The sequence below is a fragment of the Sus scrofa genome, chromosome 16 (assembly GCF_000003025.6).
Source record: "Sus scrofa isolate TJ Tabasco breed Duroc chromosome 16, Sscrofa11.1, whole genome shotgun sequence".
NCBI lineage: Eukaryota > Metazoa > Chordata > Mammalia > Artiodactyla > Suidae > Sus > Sus scrofa.
Window position 1 is genome coordinate 38,554,906 of NC_010458.4, and position 26,617 is coordinate 38,581,522.

Here is a 26,617-nt window from a genome sequence, read left to right on the forward strand (position 1 = left end):
ATAGGATAAGGTACACTTGCCTAGGCCAGGCAGATGCCCATACTGTCCTGGTAGATTTTGCTCAGTTTTTCCCCTCTGTAAAGTTCTACAAAGACGAGGACTTGTCTGATATATCTTTTCATCTCCACAGGAAATTTCCCTAATCATACTCTTACTTTCCAATGACTTCTAGGCAGACAATGGCACATATGTATCAATGTTAACTACATAGTATCTACATATGCACTCGGACTAGCTGTAACTAGGTTTTCATTCTGAGGTAAAATGAATTTCAGTGAGCCTATTCGGATGCCTCCTTTACCAAATAAATATTTCAAAAACACTCAACTTCTCTCTAGAATAAAGTTCCAAAAAGTAGATTTTTATTTCTCTAGTTACAGAATTGAGATTCAAGTGCGTAAGCGTTCCCACAATCTACAGTAAACTCTTCATGACATTACCAAAGTCCAAAGCCTGTCACAGGGCGGAAAGGAATGCTTTTTTGTTTGTTTGGTTTTTAATCAACACCTCCATAGCTACCAACAGCTCAGCCATCCAGCTCACATACGTAAAGTCATAGTTGGTTGTCCCTAAGGTAATTCAGTGTGTCTGTGGGCTACACCTTCCCAATTTGTAAGTGCTTGAAGGCTATGAAATGACAACGGACACATAAACTTTCATGATATTTGAGGGAACAAATTAGTCTTTGTAATGGAAGCTGAAAGGGCTTTGGATCTCATCTGACCTGGATTCAGGTCTGACTCTTCTGCTTTAGAGTCTGAGCTATTATGGAACCTCTTCAGTCTAAGTTTTCTGATGTGCATATGGAGATGTTCTCTGCTGATCTCCCCCCCCCCATTTTTTTAAAGTTTTATTGAAGTAGAGATGAGTTACAAGGTTGTGATAATATCTGCTGTACAACACAGTGATTCAGTTATACATCTACACATTATACATTCTCATTCAGATTCTTTTCCCACATAGATTATAATACCAGTTCCTGTTGGCCAGTAATTTTTACATATCTCAGTGTGCATATGCCAATGCCAACCCCCCAGTCATTCCTCCCCTGCCCCACCTGTCCCCTTGGTAACTGTAAGTTTTATGAAGTCTGTGAATCTGTTTCCGCTAATCTTGATGACCCAAAGTTCTAAATTTGGCACCCACCGAACTTTCATGAGAGCAGTAGCTTTCAAAGTAATTTTGAAATGTCTGTTAAGAAACAGGCTTGGGAAAAATTAATTTTAAGTGATCCCAGTGTGACTGACAAAGATTTTAAATTTAGAGAGGGCTTGTGTGCTCATTGAGATGAAGGATCAAGTTGTATACTCAATAGCATAAGCATACACTTCTGTTTTCTGAAACAGACGATAGGATTTCAAGGAATGACAGTATTTATCTGCATTTATCTTTTGAAATAAGGAAAAAAAGATCAGTTGAAAGAGGTTTTTAATAATTGGTTTTAATACATCAATCCATATGGTTACATGCCTGGAGGTTTTCTTAGGAATTAACTTCATGTTCAGTATTGACTTTGAGATATCTGATATTTGTAGACACCTTTCATATATTTAAAAGGGCTAAAAACATTTATTTATGTTTCCATTAAGCCAAATATCAGTGACAAGCACAGGTCTGTAAATGGTCTACTTGTGCTTTATGATACAGATTAAACCTAGACAGAGTATTAAACTCATGATAAATTAATAAGCCAGTAGAGAGCTACTAAAAGCTAAAGGATTTTATAATCTTTTAGACTGCATATAGTCATTTAAGTCACAAACTACTCTGTTTCTTAAGAAAGTTAGTAAAGTATATATAAAGTACATACACTGAAATATGTATATTGTATGAAAAAGCAGCAGGAAAAAAAAAACACGGATGAATTTAAAAGGGAGGGGAGAGAAAGAATAGTTATAACTCTAAATTCTCTAATCTTGTTGAAATGAAAGAAAAAATTGCTTAAAGTAACTATTTTTAAAAATCAGTAGCTGTATGTATATATGACAACACAGTAATAGTTAAAACGAATGTTATTTATCACACATATGCAGAAAGGCAAATATTGAAAGAAATATGGTAAAATGTTTTTTCACTGTTTAGAAATCTTACACCAGTGATTTAACTTATATCCTTTCTGTATTCCAATGATCTGGCCTCTCTTGATCCACCTAAATAATACACTACTTAGCAGCTATCTAGCCTTTTCTTAAGGTTTTGTGAATAAATCATCTTATTGACTCTCGCCACAGTAAGAGAGAGAAACAGCAACCAGCTTAAACCTTCTGGGACAGATGAGCAACGGAGATGCACAGAAAGTCAAGTAAACACTGGCAATAGTTTTCACCTATTGTTCTTTCTCATTATTCTTCTGAAGAAAGATGAGAGTTATGGATTTCTCAAAATTACAGATTATGAAGTTCAGCTGGATTTCTTTTGTGTATGGACAGAATTGATGTTTGGAATGGCAGGTCCACATTGTAAGACTTATCGACCATGACTAACTTAATAACAGCAGAAAGAGCACTGACGTTATTATAATGGTGTTTAATGGAAGAATTAGAAATGGAAGTTTTTCTGAATTAGCTTGGAGCTAACCAAACAATCCAAGATGGAGAGCACCCAATCCGCAGCCATCTGCCCCCCAACCCCTCCCTGGTGTGAGTCTGCAGCAGGAGTCATTTGTGACCATCCACTCTCCTGAGCCACATTGCTGACACTTTGGCACAGCCTAACCTGGATTTTTGTATGTTTATGACAATCTCTTCACTAAACTTTTAGTTCCTGAGGGCCAAAACCCTCACTTTGTATTCTCAAGTCCTATTAAGCAAATACTAAGTACCCAATAAATGATGAATTAAGTAAACAAATGATCACATTATTGCTTAAAACTGAGGTGCATATATAACTCACTCTGGCAGCAAAATGATGAGCTAATCCCTGAAGACTTGTTCAAATACCTTAAACTCTCCATCAAAGGAATGCAAAAAAGTAGTCTTGGCTTGCGGTTCTAGAAATGTGGAATGTTAAAATTCTTGCTAGATTATTTTAAGTGTAATAGTCTGTCATAACTTTTTGCTGTAAAAGTTAATAATATTTTTTCAAAATTTATTTAAGTTATAGCTATAAATACAAGGAAATAACATCTCTAATTCTATCAGAATCAGTTTCACATTTTAGTATAAATATTTTAAAATGTGTAAGGAATCACATTATGTATAGTTTGTGATTAATTTAAATGTTAATATCCCTGTCATTTTTTGTAAATATATGTATGGAAGCATCTAATTTTAAATAGTTTTCTATTAATGTATATTTGCTCCCAATATTTGACTATTATCATCAACTCGTTAATAAGCACCTATGAAATATACTAGGTATTACTAATCTTTGTAAAACTTCAAGGAAAAATTTCAAATTAATCTCATCAAAGAGATAAGCTTATTCCCTCAATTTCTCTTCTCTATTTTGGCAAAAGACCACAATAATAGAAGAATTCAACATTTATTTTTAACTCATAATGTGGATTACATGATCAGAATCTCTTATAATGACACAATTCCTATTTCTACAGATGTAGGATAGGAAAAGGGCAACAAATTTTAATTCCAAAATGGCTGAACCTAGAAACATTTTCTAGACTACATTACTTAAATATCATAGGAATGATAGCTTTAAGGAAGGATGTTTTCCATATCAATTGAGATAAAAATGATTGCCTTGAAATAGTGATTACTTTTCAATTATCAAAAGTAAAAAAAAAAAATAACACTTTGCAGTTTTATTTTATTTTACAGTTTTTTGACTACATCATAAACCGTAAGAAATTCTACTGCAAGTGCTCTGAATAGGTAATCAGATACCTCTGTGGTTATGTTGCCTCCATAAACATTTCTTGGTGGTTTTGCTAACTCTAATCCTGTAATATAAAACCTCTAGATCTCACTCCAGTACAAATCTCAGATTATTCCCACTCCAGACAAAGGGCTAAATCTCTGCTGACAACCATCTAGCTTCTGTAGTCAAGTTCCTGCCAAGCTAAGGTGAACCAAGTGATATATGACAAAGGTAATGCAATGGCCAGACTGAAAAGCCATTCTGACATGTATGCTAACTTGTTTCCCAATATCAAGTCATCAGACCTGTAATGACTTAAATTTTTATAGAAATTCTTACATAGGACAATGGTTTAATAAATAGACTTGAATCAAGGCTACATACAAGAATACATATTTACCCACAATGAATAATGAATAATGGACTTGTATGTAAGTCACATAAAATTGTTGTTAAAGATACTGATCTGCTTTGTATAAAGATAGTAATGAAAAATATTAGCATATTTACAGGATGAAAGTTTTCCTGTTAAAGACAAATATTATCAGGTTTCCCTATTTACTGTGTCTTTCAGGAAGCTCAGGTCTAAATTTAAAACTAAACACAAAATGTACTTTTACATTTGTGCTTCTTTTTTTGGGGAGGGGGGTCTTTTTGTCTTTTCTAGGGCTGCTTCCCTTGGCATGTGGAGGTTCCCAGCCTAGGGGTCTAATCGGAGCTGTAGACGCTGGCCTACGCCAGAGCCACAGCAATGCAGAATCTGAGCCACATCTGCAACCGACACTAATCAAAATGAGATGAGGTGAAAATAACCACCTATCAAAACCCAGAAATACATTTGGAATTCACTCAGAAGTATGTTTGAAAACACTCCTGCACCCACAATTATCTCTATATTTTTTTTTCCCAGATGATCCTGAAGTTTAGTCCACGACAAAGTTCAACAGATACTCTGATTTAAGTCATAGATATCTACTCCAGGAAAAAAAATAATACCTATTTACCTGCTTTGGCTGGGTATTTAATGGTGCGAGGCAATCCTTACTACTGCGGAAATGGGTTTATTAGCATCTTATTTTAAACATAGAAATAGAAAAAGCCAATCCCCATATTGTTTGATTCAGCCCTATATGAAAACAAACTTACAAACTGAATATGGTTTATAAACTGAACCATATTTCAAATGAGAAACACAACTCATTGAAGTAGGATGAGAATGGGGTGAAGGGAAAACTAACCAAGTAACACTAGAATACAAGATTAGGCAAATAAGACAAAAAGAATGCTAAAAATCAAATTAAAAGGCTTACAGTCTCTTTTCTCCCAGGTTCTTCTCCCTCACTTCCCACCACCAGAGGCACAGGTTAGCAATTCTGAGACTACTATGTAGAACTATGTTCTAGGATTAAGAAAATGTGTAATATATTATGAATAATGGGAGGCAGATTTCTTACTGTTGTAAGGGAACAGATGAAAATGGAGAAGAAAAGAATGAACACTGTTGTACTGAACTGGAATTGGAAGTATAGGTGTGAAATCATGTATGTAATATATAGAGATACCTGGATATACACATGGATACAGATATGCACAGGCATGTATATTTATGCACACATTAATGTATAGAAGTATGTATATACATATGCTTCTTCCCCTACTGAGACCAGGTAGAACCAGTGGACTAGAAGCAAAAACTCTCCAGTAGCAATAAGCACACCCCCACCCCAAATTTTGGTTTCTAAATATCTTTTTCTATTAAAAGGAACCAAGGATTCTTACAGAAGCCACTGCTTCCAAAACTGGGGCAGGAGAAAATACTAGTCTTAAATATCGTGTGTCAAAAAGTTAGAAAGTGCTGAAGGAATGATAAGGACATGTCAAAATGGCAGTGGAGCCAAGCAGAAGGAACTCTCACTGTCCAAATCTACGACAGTATGAACACCAAAATAAATAATGATATTAACTAACAATAATTAAGGATTATAAGCTGCTAAATAACGAATCTATGAGGCTATACAGAAACAAATACAAAGGTAGGAAAAGAACACTTTTCCCTACGAAAAGATGCCACTAATAAATCAAGAAGAAATAATCACCCTTAGCAACCATCATTATAATAACTGATACAGGCAGAAATCATCTATAAATTTAATGATTGGGTAAAAATTCGAGAAATACCAGGATATTTCCCTAGTCTCAAAGTATGACTCTACAAGCTGCTTTTCATTAAAGTGGAAAATTTTAACCATGGTGGAGAAACATGGCAGATATCACTTTAACCAAACGATCAAAGTTAAAACTGTAGTAATGAAACTAAACAGCATGTGCCTGCAGATGTAAGAACTGAGCATCACTTTTGTAATATTCCCACCAAAACTGTATGACCTGAATCTCATCACAAGGAAACATAAAACTCAAATTGAAGAAATATCTATGAAACAACTAGCCTGTATTTAAAAACAAAAACAAAAACAAAACACCAATGTCATGAAATCCAATCAAAGTCTCAGGAATTGTTCTAGTTTAAAGGACATGACAACTAATTGCAAAGCATTATTTTGTATGTATTTTATCTTGCCCTAAAGAACTATTGGAACAACTACTGAAATTTAAAATTAGTTATATAGATTAGATAATTATATTGTATCACTGTTAATTTTATAATTTTGATCCCTGAACTATATGTAAGCTAATTCCACATTTTATGAAATATTTAAGTATTTAGAGGAAAAAGGGTATCACATCTATAACTTAAATATCTGAAAAGAAAAATTACAAAAATAAACATATATTTATGTATATACATTTATGTATATACATGGAAGAGAGATAGAGAGATAGACTAAAAGAGAGAGAGAGGGAAAGAAAGACAGAAGATAGAAAATGAGAATGAAGAGGACCCTCGGTGAAGGGTATCCAGGAGTCTTTCGTGCCATCCTTGCAATTTTACAGTAAATCTGAAATTACGTAAAATTAAAAATTAAAATAAATCCCTTTGTTAGTGAGAAAGTACTTAGAGTCTTCGTCTGGCTTTTATTTTTCAGGCCTGATTGTAATAAATGGCTCTAATAGATTCATTTCTGAATAACAACACAAATATATATTTGTCCCACATAAGCATTTTTCAAACTGTGAACTGCAATCTATTAGTAGGTTATGAATTCTATGTAGTGGGATATGACCAGCATTTTTTAATGTGCAGAAGAAAAGGAAGAATATTAGAATGTATTGCACGTGATAGAGCTAAGTATTTATTTCTGATACTTGAATTATAATTATACACAATCGTATGTATATGTTTGTGTGCCTTGGGTCTTAATTTAAAATGTTTTTCCTACTATAGTTTATTCTCAAAAGAAAAAAAGAAAAAGACTGAAAACATTGTATTCTTCCTTTTTATCCTAGAGGTTTACCTTTACTCATTTGTATGCATGCATTCAATTTACCTTTATCCAATTCCTTCAATAATCACTGTTAAGCACTTTCTGTTTGTCAAGTACTACACTGATGACAGCTACTATTACAAAACTCATGATCTCTTCCAGCCCCCTCCTCCTCCTCCCCTTTCTCTTAGAGAAAATCTTACCTCTTAAGTTAGTAAAAGCTAATACATCTTAAAAGTATTCAACAGGAGATGTGGATCCAAACTACAAATTACAGAATATTCATCTTTTTTGAGAAGATATAGTTCTATATAATTTATCTTGGTAATATAATTTTCTCATTTTGTAATTTATTCATCCAAAAACTATGTTTAAAAATACTGATGCCTTCTATAACTTGACTCTTGACAAGTCCTAGGGGGTTACAAAACAATGAGCTAATAGTAATCATATACCTACAAAGATATTCAGAAACCACTAATCAGTACTGAACAACTTGGAAATAATTTGTGACCAGGTGCTCATGTATTAATGTATTTATTTACATAAATGTATCTAATCTGAGTTTTTAGGCAATGATATTCTAAACTTTTCTGTTCTTGACATAATCAGTCAACTTAATTGCTCCCAACCTAGACAACTTTCACTTAAAAATAAACTTTATGCTGATAATTTAGTGAACCATTTCCCCAGTATAAGTTGCCTTTTTTAAACTAAAAAGCATGAGTACATCTACAGTTCTTATAAAATAGGATAATATATTGAATTTAGGATTTATGGAGATTTAAAGTTAGAATTGTCAAGTAACCTTCTAGGGAATTTCTATGACTAGTTTCCCAAATATTGCAGACACCATAAAACTGTGCTTTTTGATATCTTACCTATTTGGAATAAAAATCCTATTTGGATTTTCCAATTTCGTCATAATAAACGCCCAGTACAAAAAGGAAATGTGTGCAGGGAAGGAAATGATTATTTGCAAGAAATCTCACACGTGAGATTAAAAGTCTAAAAAATCTTCCCATTATATTTGGGTCCTGTTCCCTGTTTTTTATCTCATTTATCAATATGTTATTTCTTCATTGTGATTTATCATTAGTTTTAAAATACAGAAACCTTTATTTTAAAATATATAGAAAATACATTTAAATTTACACATGAAAGTAAATATAAAAGTATAACTATCTCTTTTTGTTTGGTATGGATAAATGAAATTGTATACATCAATATTTTTCGTGATTCTGCCAAGCCCACATGACCCTCAGATGTTATTAGGGTCCAAACAACTTACCAAGCCCAGAGGTCTCTAATCATCTAGTTTTAGGTGTATTTTTCAGACTCTCCTCCTACTATAGTCCCATAAATTCACCATGTCATGTAAGATTCACTGTACCATCAACCTTCTCTATGATGGTTCAAACCAGTGTGCCTTTGAACATGGCGCCCATTCAACCATTAACCCCTAGCTACCTGGGCAACCTTCAAGACAAATTTCAGTGTCACTTGGTGCGTGAAGTTTCTCCTTCCTCCCTCAGGACTACCTTCCCTTCTCCCCCCAGATGTAATTTTCCTTCTTCTGTCTCCCCATATCTCTTTGCCCATGCTGTTATCTCTTTTACACTGTATTTTAATTCATGGATTTTATTGTATTGTCTCTCCTACTTGACCACAATGAGGTTTTCAAAATGTTATCCAGTCATTAATTTTTCTGACCCCCAGGAGAATAAGATGTCTAGTATAAGCACAGCTCTTGACAATAATTTTTGAACAAATGGATAATAAAAGGCAACATGTAGGGAGATACAAAGAATGATAAAATTCCAAAAAAGAGTGGTAGTAACCAGCCACCTTCTTGACCAGATCATGAAGGAATTGATAATTGATCTGAGCAAGAAGAAGGAGTAGGATGTGGATCAAAAATGATGGCAAGAGAGGAATTGTAATAGAAAACAGAAAGCGGGAAGAACCAAGACATAGAAGGAAAAGGGTGGTGGCCACAAGGATGTGCTGCAGACTCCAACTAGAGGGATAATACTTGGTCAAGGGCCCTCAGCTGCTGCCTCTGAAAGCCACTGCAACGTTTGAGTTGTGGCCACACCTGCCATGACCTGCTCCCAAGCAATGACTGATCACTAGAGACACTGAAGCGAACTCATTCCCTGGAAACACAGGACTCCTTTGATGGCCAATTTTGGCTTAAGGACTCCATATATAAGGCTTTACCTAACCCAATCTAGGGTGCTTCCACCCAACCGCTCTCCTTCGTTTAGTGTCAAATGTGTATCATAATCTGAGGATTCACTCAATTTTATCTGGCTTGCTCCCTATTTTCTCTTACATAAGCATTTCCTAAAATTCTTGCATTTATAATCCCACTTTAGCATTAGCTTCTTAAAAGACCACAACTAACACACAGAGTATATACAGAGTAAGTAGAGGAAATTAAAGCTGGAGGAGCAAACTGGATTTTATCTCTGAGGACAATCAGTCAATTCAATACTTTGCCTCAAGGCAGGATAAATCTTAGTCTCCTAAAACAAATAAAACTGTCTATGTACTTTTTTGAAGTTCACCAGCAACAAAGATTTCCCAACTTCCTTTTGTGAGTTGTTTCACAGTTTACTCATCTTTCACATCCAACTTAGGTCTATACTAAATCCCTTGTTTTCAGGTCTTTTCTTCCAGCTCATCTTCTATGGGGATAGACACAGCCAACAATAGAAATATGAAATTATGCAAACTCCTACTAATAACAGGAATTGCCTCTACAATGTTCTGTACACATGATCTTTCAGGACCATTAGCCACATTTTCTATTTGCTACACAATTACGTCTCATTAATAGAATCTGATCATGGAATGCTTGCTCTTTTATGCATCAAAAAAGACCATTCATTTGCAAGCAGAAAAATAAGAGTTTATATGTTTACTTCAGAGAGATAGTTATGATTACGCATAGAAGGGAAAAAATTTTTTTCTACTCTAAAGTCTTTCAAATACTCTGCCTTCTACTGAATAAAAAACTCAATCTTCAGTTATTTAGATTAAACATAACATGCTATCCAATTTAAAATAATGAAGGCATTTTTTTCTGCCAAAGATTTGAAACAGACATGGAATGTGTGTGGGAAACGCTGTTATCTTTCCAGATCTCTGCTTGAATAAAATAAAAGCATTTGTCTGACCGTGATAAGCACATTGTCTGGTCCAGATTCTCCAAGTATGCAAATCAACATGAAAAGCTCCAACAGCAAGACTTACCCATCTGCACAGAGTTTCAAAAGTGGTGATGTACTTACCTAAAATAAAAGGAGAGATGACATTAATGACATTCATCGCAGCTTAAACATATAGTGAGAAACACATTCTACAAGGCATTCAGAGCATCTGTTCCCCTCACCACTGCCAGACCCGGTTTAAGGGCCTTTTGTTTATAACACAACCGGCCAGATGGTGGTGTCTCTCTGACTGTCCAGGTTTATTCTGAGTACACTTCATAGGTATATGCTCAATAGATGCTGAAAAAGATTATGACAATCAAGTAGCCAAGTACCATGATTCATAACACTAGGAAATAACATCTATTGAATGCTTTCTAGCCCATCAAGCCCAGTGCAAAACACTTTATGCGCATTTTCTCATTCACTCTTCAGGAAATAGAAGTAAGTACTATTATTACTGCCATTGTAAAGATGAAGTAAATGAGGCTTAGAAAAGTTCACAAAGTTGCCCAAAGTCTCACCACTACAAAGTGCTAGAGCTGGGATTTTTCATAGATTCTCTGATTCTAGAGGCCAATCTCACAATCTTTATGCTGTACATCCAAAATCCAATGGGAAAGAAAGAGAGATTCCAGTATTAGTACCTTGGTAAATAATAGATTATAAAAAATAGAACTGATTACAATTTAAAAACTTAGAAGAATGAATAATGCTTGGTGCATAGTGGCTACTCAAGAATATTTGTCGAACGAATAAATAATGAGTGGATGAATATTACTGACATTGAATAAATGTACTCAGATCGTATCCCAACACAAAAAACGTTTGTACAACAAAGCACGCTCGTTTACTGGTTATTTCTTTCTTCCTGTAAATGGCCCCGCACCGTGCTTTATTCTGCTGATTGCCTAGGGATGGAAGAGACCTGCACTCTCAAGGAAGAGAACTAAGGGTTGGATCTGAAACTCAGGGTCAGGGAAGAAAGGGTGGAGTTGCCAAATCCTCAAAGGGCATGTTCATCTAAAAGTAAAGCCCTTCAATGGCTCAAAAAGCAGTTCACAAACACCATTTAACAGTTTGAGTTTTCTTCAGATTTGGGGTCATTCTCTTAAAGATTCTGATAACAACAAAATGTTAGAGAGCTATAGCTGAGGAAGGAACCAAAAACAAGGGAATCGGGTATTTGAAATACTGAGAAATAAACAGAAGTACTTGGGTCTTCAAATTCATGAAGAAATAACCAGCAAGTTATCTCATATTTTAGTATTCATAATATACCCATAGACTTAATTTTTGTCTCTTTTTTTTTTTTTTGTCTTTTGTCTTTTGTTGTTGTTGTTGTTGTTGCTATTTCTTGGGCCGCTCCCGCGGCATATGGAGGTTCCCAGGCTAGGGGTTGAATCGGAGCTGTAGCCACCGGCCTACGCCAGAGCCACAGCAACGCGGGATCCGAGCCGCGCCTGCAACCTACACCACAGCTCACGGCAACGCCGGATCGTTAACCCACTGAGCAAGGGCAGGGACCAAACCCGCAACCTCATGGTTCCTAGTCGGATTCGTTAACCACTGCGCCACGACAGGAACTCCCCATAGACTTAATTTTATTAATAATTAATAAAGAGCAAACAATTAATAAAGAGCAAATTGCCCTATAGAAATTCAAGTTGCTATTTCCCTAAGCTGATAACATGGCAAAATAAACAAATGAAATGTGAGGTACCTCATACAAATGTCTACAATCTTTATGAAATAAAACTTCATTTAAATATGCTTTATATGAAAAAACCTTTGAACCTATGGATGTTTTCCACTGTTTTTCTCAGCATTATTTAGGGATTTGTGTTATATACTAGATATGGTTATTAAAGTTAATCCCCCCCCCAAAAAAATGAAATGTGATAAAGCTTAAAAAAAGTTTTGGGAGTTCCCATTGTGTCTCAGTGGTTAACAAATCCGACTAGGAACCATGAGGTTGTGGGTTCAATCCCTGGCCTCGCTCATTGGGTTAAGGATCCGGCATTGCCACGAGCTGTGGTGTAGGTCACAGAGGCAGCCCGGATCCCACATTGCTGTGGCTTTGGCGTAGGCCGGTGGCTACAGCTGTGATGAGACCCCTAGCCTGGGAACCTCCATATGCCATGCGTGAGGCCCTAGAAAAAGACAAAAAATAAATAAAAAATTTAAAAAATGTTTTAAGGAGTTCCAGTTGTGGCTCAACAGAAATAAATCTGACTAGGAACCATGAGGTTTTGGGTTGGATCCCTGGCCTTGCTCAGTGGGTTAAGGATCTGGTGTTGCTGTGAGCTGTGGTGTAGGTCACAGATGCAGTTCAGATCTGGCATTGCTGTGGCTATGATGTAGGCCAGCAGCTGTAGCTCTGATTCAACCCCTAGCCTGGGAACCTCCGTATTCCATGGGTAAGGCCCTGAAAAGACAAAAGACAAAAAAAAAGACACACACACAAAAAAGTGTTTTAAGATGTTTTCTTTATTTGTTTCAAGGTCAAATTGAATTAATAGTTGAAAAAGTCACACGGATCCGCCAATTTTAGTGGAAGTTTTATTTGAGATTCACTATTTTCCTTAAAGATAACTGAACTCATTGGCATGAAACTTTAATTACAAGGCAGTTAAAAAAAATGTATTTGGTTGCATTCTGATAATGACTCTGGAAAGCGTCCCAGAGCACAGTTATTGGCCTAGAACTTAGACAAGATCTGAAGAGATGTACTTGTTGAAGGAGTGAAAAGTAATTTTTCTTTATCTACTTCCTTGTCAAGTAATTTCTCATATCTTAGTATCAAAGATTCTAGGTAACAATCCATCATCTCTTAGGGAGCAGATAAATAAAAAGAGCCTAATAGGCACACTATTGTATATGGACAGGGCCTGCGATACAGCACAGGGAAACCTACTCAATATTCTGTGATAAACCTATATGGGAATGGATTTATGTATAACTGAATCACATCAGAAATCAACACAACTTGGTAAAGTAACTATACATCAATAACATTTTAAAAAATAAATTAAAAGACCCTAAATAAGATTCTGCTTCAATAAGCCCGAAGTCCTCTACAGATAGGATTTTTTTTTTTTTTTTAACCACTGTTCTGAATATTTGGATTAGTTCTAAGGGATAAATGGATATGAAAATAAGAAACAAAGTTTGCTGCCTTAACTGCAGAGATAAATAGGGGTGACTCTAATATAGATAACATCTGAATTCATACTGGGGAGTTGGGAAGGGATGGAAGACTTCAAAGAACAGCCATATTTATTCTTTAGACATTTTTCCAGCACTAAGTTATAACATAATTCTTTACCCTTGCCCAAGCCCAATCTCCATTTCCAAATCTATTTCTCATCAATTTCTTTACATCATTTTTTGTAAAAAAAAACCTGCATTATGTTGTTGAAAATCTAGCTGCTTCATTTACAAACTCCCATGGAATTGGTATATTTATTTCTATACAAAGTAAGTCCAGGTTGGAAGAATGAGTTATATGCCAGACTGGCCTTCCTTGTTGGCAAGATGGTTAAGCAAATTTGAGGTGAAGTTAGTATCCTCAGTTTAGTTCACATTTCTATCCAGTATTAGGCCATGAGCCCTTGTTCTAAAAGGGCTTTTTTAAAAATCTTTTTAGGAAGGCAAGACCTTCATACTTGAAACAACCATTAAATGATGCAAAACAACTTATAATTAAATGTAAATTGCATGGTAGAGACATCAAATGCTACATGAATCTAAAGATGTGAAAAAGATGTTTCAGCTGTTATGTGGGACTACAGCAAGATGCTGTAACTGGGTGAGAGGCCATCAAGAGTGCTTTTGGACTTCTGACTTAAATGCCTAACCAGTCCTTGCTCAGAGTTTGCTGTAAAAGATTCAGCACAGAGATCTAAGGATTAGTAGGGAGACTGTTTCAGAACCAAGTCAAAGGCTTGGGAGGAACCATGCAGCTACAGTAATTATTGAGAAACAGGGCCAAAGACTACTTTGCACCCCATGATCATTTGCTCCTACAAATCACAGATTGGTAACAGTAACAAGTAACCCAGGTAACAGTTTCTTTTTTTTTTTTTTAATGGCCACACCCCTGGCATTTGGAGGTTCCCTGGTCAGGGACTGAATCTGAGCCACAGCTCCAATCTATGCCACAACAGCAGCAACGCTGGATCCTTAACCCATTGCACTCAGCTGGGGATCAAACCTGAGCCTGTGCAGTGACCAAAGCTGATGCAGTCAGATTCTTAACCCACTGCACCACTGCAGGAACTCCAACAGTCTACTCTTAAAAGACCTTTGTCAGACATTTCCATGAGTAAATTTTGCTAAATTATTCACTTAGGTGTTGAATAACTACTTGTAGAGAATCAGCTGTCTCGTGGAGGCAAACAGAGATGCTCCCTGTGATACACCTTTCAAACTGTACACCCATCAGGGTTATACTGATTTAAGTCTAATGCAATGTCAGCTACCTGGAAATCTCCAAGGTCTCTAACCTTCTAGGATTATCTTTTCCTTCAAAATTCAATGAGCAACTCAAATTCCTATCTCATATTTGTTGTAGAACCCAAACATCCACGCTTGTGATGTCCTTGTGCTTTTTTTGGGGGGAAAAAATGTCAAAACCCAAAATAAAAAACCAAAATACACCCAATTCAAGGATCATCTCTTCTAATGAATCTTTTATGGATTATTGCCCTACCCAGTCACCCCTCACTCTAAGGTGCTCTCTCAACTCTCAGCTCTTTATGGTAGATTACAGTTCCTCCCTCAAGGCAAGAACTGCATTTTTTATTGTTAAATTACCAAATGTTGCCACTGTGTGTGATACATGGAGGGCATGTGATGTGTCTGTTGAAATGACTAAATTGTTTCCTTAGCTACCTCATAGATTAAGGAGTCAGGTCAAGGTCAATCCCACTCTTGTTTGTGCTCCAGTGACTCTTTACCTAATACATATTGGAACTTAAAGTCTTTTCAAGATGAATTACATAGGCTGGGGACCTATTCGAGAAGGGTAGATATTCGATTTTATCCCTGTTAAACTGGTTTTTAACTCACATTGTTTAAATTTCTTAAAGTCGTTCAACTCAAAGTGTAGAATCGCTCTGTTGGGAATTGTTTTGTACTAACACTTTTGCTACTACTAATTTTTAAAATGGGAAAATCAAGTAGAGTTTGTGTAGCATAGCAAAGAAGAATGAATTAATTTTTACAAAAATCCAATATCCATACCTAGTATGGGCTTGATGTTTTACATGCATAATGCATTTTACCCTCTCAACAAATCCAGGAGGTAATGGAGGTGGCAGTATATGACGCCTTCAAATATGCCACTTTGGCATACGGATTCGTTTGAACTAAATAAAGCCACCTGAAAAACAGCAGGTGCAAGAAGCATACTCTTGTTCCTTCCTGTCTTCCAGAAAGCAGAAGATCAAGCTGCCATGTGAAAGATGCTCTCCTTGTACCAGGAGGAAAGAAACACTCTTTAGCAGAAACAAGATACCTAGGCTGGGAGAATTCCGTAAAAACAGACCTCATAAAAATACTTTTTATCTTCCATTAACCTCTCTGTATAGTTCAGTTACTTTTCCACAATTGCCTCTCTCTGTTCAGCCTAGTATAAAAGCATTTCAGTTTTGGCCCTTCTTTGGGTCTTCATTTCCTTCTGAGGGCTCCGGTGTCCCAGAAAACTAATATTAAATACATTTGCATGTTTTTTACCTGTTAATCTCTTTTACATCATCTCAATTCTCAGGCCCAAAAGGAGACCCTAAGAGGACCGAGATAAAGTTTTGCCTCTTCTATAATAGGTCCATCTGGGGAATAGGAGGCTAGAAGTTGGTCATCTGAGATCATCTAGTAGAGCATGGTAAAGTCAGGTCATTTTTCCAGCCTCAGTGCGTAACTGTTATTCCCCACTTTACTGAATAAATTCATTCAACATATGTCCATCAAATGCCAATTACATATCAGGTGTTTATTGGAGATACATGTCAATGACTAACAGATCCTGACCCACATGGGCCTTACATGCTAGTGTCGAGAGACAACAAGCAACAGCATAATATGCAAGCACATTATATAGTATTGGAGAAAGTGATGAGTGAGTATTATGCCATGAATTGAGAAGTGGAACATAGGAAGGGTAGGGGAGTACAGTGCAGGAGCAAATAGTACATACGGTGGTCAGGGTAGGCCTCATTGAAAAAGTACACTGGAGCAACGACAAGCAGGAATTATAACTTGGGCACAATTATTTGGTGAGAAACCAGTAAAAACTGAGGATGCAGTAGAGAATAACAATTGAGGAAAGTACTTAAGCTCTTGGTGTGTATCTTTTTACAGGTATCGGTCCCACAGTTTTACACTTGAGCTACCCCTGCACACGCCTTGTCATGTCCGTTACTGTGTAAATTCCTTGACTGAGTGAATGGTGCTCCATACATCTTCACAGCCCTCCACCTGCTTAGAGGAGAGGCTCACACAGCAAAGATCTATTGACAGAATGAATATCTAATAGAACAAATTAAATACATGAGAATTAAGGAATCAGAAATAAAAAGAGTGATCTAATCCATAGTTATACTCATCCATAAGCAGACCTAGAAAATCTAGTCTGGAAAAGAAATTCCTGAAATATTTTTCCTAATACTGGCAAGTACAACTGAGATAGCATGTTTTGGTAAAGAATTAGAATAGTTTTGTTAATCTTAGAACTGAGAGAGTTAAGTGAGAAAGCCAGCCTGAACTGGGGGTAATCTGGGGTGAATCTAAGTTAGAGGCCATATTTAGCAAGATGAGTGAAGTTTATGCAACCATTCACCCAGAATTTATTATGAGCCAAATATATGGTAGGAATTGGAGAAAAAGTATTTAACATAGCAAGCAGTCCCTGAATTGAGGGGCTAACATTCTAAAAAGGAAACACCCACCATCAATGGATAAATGGATAAAGACGATGTAGTACATAAATACATTTGAGTACTTCTCAGCCATAAAAAAAGAATGAGGGAGTTCCTGTCTTGGCGCAGGGGAAACAAATCTGACTAGGAACCATGAGGTTGCGGGTTCGATTCCTGACCCTGTTCAGTGGGTCGAGGATCTGGTGTGGCCGTGAGCTGTGGTGTAGGTTGCAGACGCAGCTCAGATCTGGCGTTGCTGTGGCTCTGGCGTAGGCCAGCAGCAACAACTCCAATTAGACCCCTAGCCTGGGAACGTCTATATGCCGCAAGTGTGGCCCTAAAAAGACAAAAGACAAAAGACAAAAAAAAAAAAGAATGACATTTTGGCATTTGCAGCAACACAGATGGACTTGGAGGGAGTTATGTTAAGTGAAACCAGTAAGGCAGAGAAAGACAAATACTGTATGGTATCACTCACTAGAATATAAAAATTAAAACAAACTAGTGCATATAACAAAAATAAGAAAGCTCACAGATGAAGAGAACAAATCAGTGATTACTAGTGGGGGAAAGGACGGGGGAGGGGCAATACAAGGATGGGGATTAAGAGGCACAAACTATTATGTTTACAACAAGCTACAAGGATCTATTGCACAACACAGGGAATATATCCAATACCTTATAATAATTATTAAGGGAGTATAAGCTTTAAAAATTGTCCATCACTATACTGTGCCCCTGTAATTTTATAATATTTACATCCACCATACTACAACAAAAAAGTAAGTTCCATGGTAAAAAATAAATAAATAAAAAGGAGACATCCATTTAAAAAAAAAGTTGAATAATTAATCATTGTGCTAAGTGCTATAAAAGAGGCATATAGAGGGTCAAGAGAGTGGGTAACAAGAAGACTTTCTCTCTCCTGGGGTCTCAGCAAGGCAAACCAGAGACCTGAAGGGCAAGTATGTAGGGTTGGGGTAGAAAAGAGAGGACTTGATATGTTCCAGGTACTGTTTTATTCATGCAATGAATGTTCATTCATCAGGTATTACCCTGTTCTGCTCTAGGTGCACCCGACACTTACCATAACTTTAATGATCACAACAAACTATAAGGAAGATCTTTATCAAGCTCTTTTAACAAATGAGGAAACTAAACCCAAGGAAGACAGAAGATTGCTCAAGATCACACAGGTTGCAAGACAGGATTCTAATCCAGATCCGACGGAGATTTTCCCAGATCAATGAGGTGTCAAGCAACCCATTACCAAGATCACTGCTAATATGAACTGGGATTATATATTTACTGAAAATCAGCAGCCTGGGGAGGGGCTCAGATCTGACTACTGACTGAGGTAGGACAGGCTGATCTGGGCTGAAATGGCCAACGATTCACCCAGATGAATTCTCCCAGTGGGATCTAGGCTTTGGCCCCACTTGCCTCAACAAATTTCCCTGTCCTATTATTTAATTTATGTATTTATGCATGTATGTATTTTATACTGAAGCCTCTAGGCACCAGTTTCAGTGCTGCAAATAGCCCTTCTCTCAAGGAGCTCAGTCTGGTGAGGATTCAGACCGTAAACAGATAGACAGAGTCTAATATGGCAAATGTTATGCTGATGTTCCAAAATTATTAAAGAAAGAATCGAGATCCAGCGGAAGAGGATCCCAGTTTTTCCTGAACACTTTGAGAGGAACTGGCCTTTGACCTGGAAGCTGAAGAGAAGCAGCAGGCAGCTAGGGGAAGGAAGGAGAAAGAAGAATATCCTTTATAGAGAGCAGAGAAAGCCCACCATGTTTTTTGGACTGTGAGTGGTTGGCTGAGGTGTGTCTGGGTTTGTGTTAGGGTAAGGGAAATGGCCCTGTCCCCTCTCAGAGATCACAGGGTAATAACTTTGGCCCCTGACTGTCTATATTGTACGGCTATTTGAAAGGCTGACTGTGCTGTGGTTTGATCTCCCACAGGGCTCTATAAAACTATTATCAGCATGAAGGTTCAGGTAGGACACTCAAATCCTATCACAAGGAACCTGATCTATAAACTGATTTGTTGTTTGAAAACGTTATGACTGTAAATGTAAAAACAATGCTAGCTTTCATACGGTGCTTGGAGAGATTTGGGATTTATTCGTCTTTTTTTTTTTTTTTTTTTTTTTGAGGTTGGAAGATAGCAAGAACATGAAGTAATGGGCTGTGCTTTATAGTCCACAAGCAAATCTATTTAGAGTGAAACCACAATTACACATGCAGCAGCTCTTATGACATGGAGAGCGGCATCAAATCAACAACATTCTATACATTCTACTTCTGGGGACCCATGTCCACAAGCATTTGATTCAAAGAATCACTTTCATTAGCACATACTATCACCATCACATCACAGATTTAGATAAGGTGAACAAACCCAGGCTCTGTGTCAGTTGCCTGATTTCCCTGAGAGTGGAGATTTCACTCGGTACTTGGGCCTGAGAGAGGCCTTGGAGTGGGCAATTAGCTTGTTGGGTATGCGGTGCACTTTGTACCTCTCCATTACCACATCCTCCATCAGAGGAAGCCAAACAGAAGAGCTTTCAATGTCAATGGCTTTTACCATTTGAGATCTGGAAGCAGAATTTCTTAACCCATTCATTTCCATTGATGGCTAAGGAAATGTATAATTCTCATAGGTCTATAAGAAACTGTAATTTTGTGGAGCAGACAGAAGGAGGTATGCTAAATAAACAGGGTTTTTTTGTTGTTTTTTGTTTTGTTTTGTTTTAATGGAGAAGTAAGAATCAGAAATATCTGTTACAATTTAATATACTAGGAGTTCCCGTCATGGCACAGTGGAAACGAACCCGACTAGGAACCAAGAGGTTGCGGGTTTGATCCCTGGTTTTGCTCAGTGGGTTAAGGATCTGGCATTGCCGTGAGCTGTGGTGTAGGTCGCAGATGCAGCTCGGACCCTTCATTGCTGTGGCTGTGGTGTAGGCCAGCAGTTGTAGCTCCAATTAGACCCCTAGCCTGGGAACCTCCATATGCCATGGGTGCAGCCATTAAAAAAAAAAAAAAAGGGCAATTTAATATACTAAATGTGGAAATAAACTATAGCTACATAGCTGATGGTTATAAGAATCTCAGAAATGTTTTTTTTTAGTTGAAGAAGTTAACTCTTCTGGCATCACTTTCTAAAATTATATGAAAGAGCACCAATAGAAACAGAGCTTACTGGACCTCAAATCTATTTTAAAAGCATAGCACCAACTATTTTCCCTCCTATGGGAGACTCTGGGCTATTAGAAAAAAAGAGGTATGAAGCAGCGATGAAGAACATGCGGTTTGGGACCCACATGGCCTGATTCAAACACAGGCACACCTGAGCATGTACGACGTGAATGATGCACACATCCGTGAGGATGTGATAAGGATAATGAGAGGATGGTGAGAGTGGTGGTGGTTACTGCAGTGACTGCCACCAAAAAAGAAAGAAAAGGAAAGAAAGAAGGGAAGGGAAGGGAAGAGAAGGGAAGGGAAGGGAAGGGAAAGGAAAGGAAAGGAAAGGAAAGGAAAGGAAAGGAAGACGGAGGGCATGATTTGGTGATGCCTCATGGAGACTTTCTATGGACTCACTTATGCCACTTTCCTGGTAAATACTCAAGAATCAATGATACAGAACTAGAGATATTTAACATCTCTGTCCCTCCTTCGAAGCTGAGTCAAAGGGCAATGCTTTTTTTCAAACCCTTCCCAAGCCTAGACTGATACCAAGCAAGGGTCTGTACAACCCTCATTTAAGTCACTGTCCATTACTTAGATCCCATTTTGACAGTCTGCCTTCTGAGAAAATCTTAATAGCTTTTCTGCACAAGAAATTCAGAATATTGATCAGAATGCCCCAGACAGCACCCCTTAAGCTTGTGTAGGTAGATTTAATCTAATAGTGGGATGAAATTATAAGAGCAGCTCCATGGGGATCCTTGATCATAAATTTCAATACCCTGCATGAGGAAGCTGCACAATCACTACTGAACTGTTTCCAGTTGCCAACTCAGGATATCTAGAAAACTACTAAAAGGAAAAACAAAAACATTCAAAATTACAGGGCTGTGGGATTGATTACAATCTCTGTTGGTTCTGCCTGGAGTGTAATCATCCATTAATTATAAGCACAACTAATATAAATTTTCAGCATCAGCTAACTAGAAAATCATCTTATGATATTATATCACTTTACCTACATCCCTAGTTTGGCTAATTATATCTTTGACGTTTTTGATTTCTTTCTACAAAGCTTGTCACTCAAAAAAAAAAAAAAAAACAATTTAGGTATTTTATTATGACTCCAAATAGAATAAGAATGCAACTTTGAAGAGATTAAATAGAAATGGTCATCTCCTCTTGACTCACATTATTGAATTCCAAAAATTATATGGGGGGTAAAATTACTAGATGCCCAACAAATGGACAAAGAAGAATAAATTTATATATAAACACATGAGGTGTTTGAATACTTATTTATAATTATATGCCTACCAGATTTCCCCAACCTCCTAGTCTATAGAACTTCAATCCAATTATTACCTCCAAAACTCACTCCACCTGCCCTTATACCTAACCTTCTTCTGTCTCTTATTTATCAATGACCAATCAACTACTCATTAAATGACCTGTCCTCTCCTCCCAAGTACACTCATACAACATGACACTTACATCTAGATATTCATGGAATTTACACCCTTCTCTCAATCTCTACAACCCCACCAACCTAATTTATGTCCCTGTGCTATTTTGCCTGAGCCACAGCAGCAGCCACCTTTCACACTCCTGGCCTCCAATCTTGTCTTTACATTTTTTTTTTTTTTTTAAGGGCTACACCTGCAGCATATGGAAGTTCCCAGGCTAGGGCCTGAATTGGAGCTGTAGCCACTGGCCTATACCACAGTCACAGCAACACCAGCTCTGAGCCGTGTCTGCAAGCTACATACACCACAGCTCACAGCTTCCCAGATCCTTACCCCACTGAGCAAGGCCAGGGATCGAACCTGCATCCTCATGGATACTAGTCAGATTCGTTTCCGCTGAGCCATGATGGGAACTCCTGTCCTTGCATTTTTATTCTCCATTCAGCCTCCAGGATCCGACCTTCCCTCACACTGCTTGGAATATTTGTAGGTTCCAGGACAAATGCAAGCTCCTTAAGCTGGCACACAAGGTCCCCAGGAATCAGTCTTTGTATATTTCCAGCTTCAGATCTCGTCAATGACCCTTTGTCACATATCCATGTGATTCCTCGCCTCAACATCTCTGCTTCTGCTAGTCTCCACTCCTGGACCCTCCATCTCTTCCTTTCCCAACCCCACACTCATTCCTAAGAACTCACCTGAGATCACACCTTTCCACTCCAGGTGAGATCTACTCCCATAATGCCCTGTGCATATGGCCGATCTTGGCACTCACCACATATTTGTCCTCTAATCTATTTAAATTTCTACTCTCCCATCCCCCAATTTGAACTCCTTCAATTTAAACTCCTTAGAAGATGGGATTTATTCATTTATTTATGCTAGTATCCCCAGTATCTAGACCATAGTAGATTTAAGTGAATGGTTTATTGAGTGAATGCTTTTATCTAGAACAATTAGTACTGAAAAACAAATGTAAACTAGATGGAGAAAATGTCATTCCTCAGAATTCAGGAATGGGAGTGGGGGAAAGGTCCCTGTAACAGATCCCCAGGGAGCTTCACAATTAGGGCAGGTCTCAGGGTAAGATTAGAAGTGATTTTGGAAAGCTAAAACTTCAAGAGGAGCCCCTACATAAGGAAATGGGACCAGCAAGACAACAGAAGGCTGTATGGTGCGTGGTCAAAATGAATCTTCCTCACAATACTGCAAAATTTTAGCAAAACTGTCAAATTTATGTGGTACATATATAGAATGGGATACTACTCAGTCATAAAAAGGAATGAAATAATGCCATTTGCAACAACATAGATGCAACTAGAGATTCTCATACTAAGTGATAATAAGTCAGAAAGAGAAAGACTGGAGTTCCCGTCCTGGCACAGCAGAAACAAATCCAACTAGGAACCATGAGGTTGTGGGTTCAAGCCCTGGCCTCGCTCAGTGGGTTGAGGATCTGGTGTTGCTGTGAACTGTGGTGTAGGTCACAGATGCAGCTTGGATCTGGCCTTGCTGTGGCTAGGGTGTAGGTCAGCAGCTGCAGCTCTGATTCGACCCCTAGCCTGGGAACCTCCGTATTCCATGGGTACGGCCCTGAAAAGACAAAAGACAAAAAAAAAAATAAATAAATAAATACCATATGATATCACTTACAGAGGAATCTAAAATATGGCACAAATGAAAACCTATCTACAAAACAGAAACAGACTCATAGACATAGAGAACAGACTTGTGGTTGCCAAGGGGGAGTGGAGAGGGATTAGGATGGACTGGGAGTTTGGGGTTAATAGATGCAAATTATTACATTTAGAGTGGAAAAGCAATGAGTGCCTACCATATAGCATAGGGAACTATACCCAATCTCTTGGGATAGAACATGATAGAAGATAATATGAGAAAAAGAATATATATATATATGAATGACTGGGTCACTTTGTTGTACAGCAGAAATTGGCACAACATTGTAAATAAACTATACTTTAACAAAATAAAAGAAAAAAAATCACCAAATGCTACAGGTTCTTGGATTTCTCATGCTAAAAACAGCTCAACTCTTTACAGCTTTGTATCCAGGTTAGAGGCACTACTGGAAAAAGAGCACCTACATGTGGATACAGAGGTCTAAAGCAGAGAGAAGCATAAAGATGTTAAATGTGGTCCTGGCATAGGGGTTGTGGCTAAAGTTAATCTAAGTCTCCAAGGAACAAGAGAGCCCTAGTCAACAGAAGCCTGACAAGAAAGGAGGTGGGAAGCTAGATAATAGATGTATTCATACATCAACAGCAATCTCATCTAGAAACAGGTTTTGGTTTGCTATGCATTTATTAATTATAGCCTGCCTTTCAAAAAAAAAAAAAGATTTGATGGGGCTAAGGAAAATATAAAGAAACAAACTTATTCTTTGAAATGCATTTGGGAATTCCCTAGTCGTCTGGTGGTTAGGACTGTGTTCATTCACCACTGTGGCCCAGGTTTAATCCCTGGTCTGGGAACTTAGATCTAACATCAAGCCACTGCATGCCACAGCCATAAATAAATGAATGAATAAATAAATAAATATAAAATAAAATAAAATGCATCCCACAGGTACCATAGGTGATATATAAGCTTCTTAACAACTAGTATGAAAAGAGAACATAATCTATTCCAGTTTGAAGTTACTCAGAAAGCATGAGGTTATTCTTTTTTTTTTTCTTTTTAATTTTATGGCCACATCCACAGCACATGGAAGTTTCCAGGCCAGGGGTTGAATCTGAGCCACAGCTGCTACCCAAGACTCTGCAGTGGGATTCTTAAGGCACTGGGCCACAGCAGGAACTTCCAGCATGAGGCTATTCTTGATACTGAAGCATCAGGTAGAAATGTTCCCTGGGTCCCTACAGAGGAAACATTCTGAAATAATCAGCAATAGCTTTACCACTATGGTTTGTGAACATAGTATATCAAAAGTAAGAAATTTATTCTGTAGAAAATAAAAAAATGTATTTTCTAAACAAACTTTAAAATAATAACCCCAAAGCCTATTGCTCTTGACGGATATATTCCCTCATATAAACCACAAATGACTGTTCATTTCATATCAGAGTTTCCATCTCATATAACATAGCTCACTTCAACCTTGAGGGACAACTATCAATAAAAGAAGCATGTCTTATTTTTAAAAACTTTTTATTGTTCATATCCTGGGTTATTTTTAGACAACAGTTAACACATGGTAAGTATCACCCACTAAGGAGGCAGCACCTTACACTTCAAATAAGCCTCACCCAAAAGACAGATAGTATGTGGAGACTTACACAGATTACAAATTAATAATAATTCAGAGGCACCATGGAGCTTCTACTTGAGAAGAAATTTTCCCTTTACATACTGAAGGGGGATCTGACGGTGTTTCCTTTGTCCAGAGCCGACTTCTCATTGAAATGTTTCCACTTTGCACCCTTTGGGTTCAGTTGTTCAACCGGTTACAGTTAGTTAGATTAGTAACTGGTTGAACAACTGTAACCAAAGAGCACAGATTGACGTGTTGCAGTCTACTAGAGAGAGGTTTGCTGGACGAGGTCAGCAGAGCTCTGTCTGTCTCTTCAATGTTTGCATGAATGACTTGAAGCAAACTACACACATTCAGAAGAAATTCATTAAACATTGATCCAGCGCCTAGTATTTGCAATGCTATTGTAACAGGGACCAAGAGTACTGAGAAAACTTGTTAGATGTCCCTGATGCCAAGCTGGAGAGGAAAGAGAGAGACGGAAACATAGATAGAGGCTATATTACACTAACGGAAATTTAACACTTGGCCACTAGCTAGAAAACATTGAATGAAGACAAATATTTCAAGGAGTGTAAAGGAGATAACCCCCACAACTGACAAATTTCCCATTAGATTGAACATTCCATCATTGTCAACACTACGGAATATATCTGGGATTTTATCTTTATTTAGTCAAACTCCCACAATAGTATGTAGGTGACAAGTTAACAAGTCCTGTTTCACAAAATACACAAGAAAATAAAACAAAAGCCCTGCTTTATTAATCTGAAAGCAGAGGCCTCTCATCTCCCCAAGGTTTAGGCTGATATTAATATGGATAGTTTGCAAAACTTACTCTTTCAAGCACCAAATTTTCATTTATTGTAATCAATGCATCATGCTTAATGGGATCCTGGCTGTCTGTAGTTAATTACTCTGTCTCCCTAATCATCCAATGCTTCTGCCATAGACAGAACTCTGTATCAGGGCATATCTAGATAATTCGGTTATTTGAGTTTTTTTGGATCCTTTTCCAGTTCTTCAGCGTGGGCTGAGAAGTTCAAGAATTCCCGGCACTGTGCGTGGAACTAAGTAAGAAACAGAGAGCACACAGCTAAGTTCCTGCTCTCAAGAATTCATCAGTCCACTGCATTCTTTCCAACAACTCAGTAAAATTAAATGGTGGTTATTTACTTCTGTTCAAGAAACTAGTTTGTTTGTTTTTCCCCACTGCAGTATGCATCAGCAATGGACATTTACACAAAGACAGTGTAGTAACCATGAGCAAGTTCTCAGTAGGGTCCAACTCTGGCCTTAAGTGATCTGATTTTTGACTAAGTGATAATATAGCCATAAAAGGA

At 37.5% G+C, this 26,617-nt stretch overlaps 1 protein-coding gene and 1 non-coding gene across 15 annotated transcripts in view; both read right to left on the reverse strand.

The window, feature by feature from the left end:
• The window catches only part of PDE4D (phosphodiesterase 4D), a 1,509,235-nt gene that overhangs the window by 657,606 nt on the left and 825,012 nt on the right, over positions 1 to 26,617 (reverse strand). The window lies entirely within an intron of this gene.
• Positions 25,439 to 25,515, reverse strand: MIR582 (microRNA 582). The gene has a single exon (NR_128440.1). It is a non-coding gene; the product is annotated as a microRNA 582 (primary transcript).